The sequence below is a fragment of the Marmota marmota genome, unplaced genomic scaffold (assembly GCF_001458135.2).
Source record: "Marmota marmota marmota unplaced genomic scaffold, marMar, whole genome shotgun sequence".
In the NCBI taxonomy this organism is placed as follows: Eukaryota; Metazoa; Chordata; class Mammalia; order Rodentia; family Sciuridae; genus Marmota; species Marmota marmota.
The window spans coordinates 7,562,449-7,563,499 of record NW_026000136.1 but is presented as its reverse complement, the minus strand read 5'-3'; the positions used below and the strand labels follow the sequence as shown (position 1 = coordinate 7,563,499).

Here is a 1,051-nt window from a genome sequence, read left to right as displayed (position 1 = left end):
TGAAGATAGGAATTCTGGCAATGCTGGCTAAAAAAAATATGTAACATTCCAACAGGTACGAAGAAAACAATTTTCTGAACAATTTACATTATCCTGAACAGAATTATTAAATATAATGAAAAGGAAAGGTGAAAGTAAACAAACAGATCTGTTAACATCCTTATTTGTACACATATTAAACAATCCTCAACAGATGTTTACACAATTTAAATTAAACCATTAAAATCACGTGAATTAAAAAAATTTGGGGGAGGAGGAGTGGAGCAGAGCCGCCTCCCATGCCTGCAAGGTGGGCAGACCTGCAACTGACCAGCGAAGCAGGCCTAGTGGCCTGCCGGCGTGATAGACACATCACCCCAATTGGAGGAAGGTCCCAGCTGCCTCCCACAAGGTAGACAGACCACGTGTCCTGGAGAAGGGGCCCGGCGGCACGCCGGCCTAGTTGAAAGATCACCCCAATTGGAGGAGGGGCACTGCCGCCGCCTGCGCCTACAAGGTAGGCAGACCTGCAACCGGGAGAACAGGCCCAGGGGCCTGCCAGCATCGTAGACAGATCATCCCTATTGGAGGAGGGGCCCAGCCATTGCCCGCAAGGTAGGCAGACCACGTGAACTGGAGAAGGGGCCAAGCGGCCCGCCGGCGAGATAGACAGATCACCCCAATTGGAAGAGGAGCACAGCCACTGCACGCCGCTGCAAGGGAGACTTTGCAACTATACAAGAGCAATATAAATATATAGGGGGAAAATTCAATAACACAACAGTTTCACCAAGCAGAAAGAAATGTGAGCAGTATGAAAAGACAAGGAAAGAAAGGACCACAAGAAATGCAGGTCAACTCAACGTTAGAAGAGGTAATAGCTGCGGCAGATGGAATGTCAGATAAAGAATTCAGGATTTACATGCTTCAGATGATCTGGAGTCTCAAGGAAGACATTAGACAGCAAAATCAGACAATGAAAGATCACTTCTAAAATGAGTTGCATAAACAAATCCAAGAAGCAAAAGATCAACTATACAGGGAGATAGAGGTTATAAAAAACAAACAAACA

General features: G+C 46.0%; 1 pseudogene; it reads left to right on the top strand.

Moving 5' to 3' along the window:
* The first annotated feature begins 278 nt into the window (after nucleotides 1–278).
* Nucleotides 279–1,051, top strand: part of LOC125611154 — a 55,647-nt pseudogene continuing 54,874 nt past the window's right edge.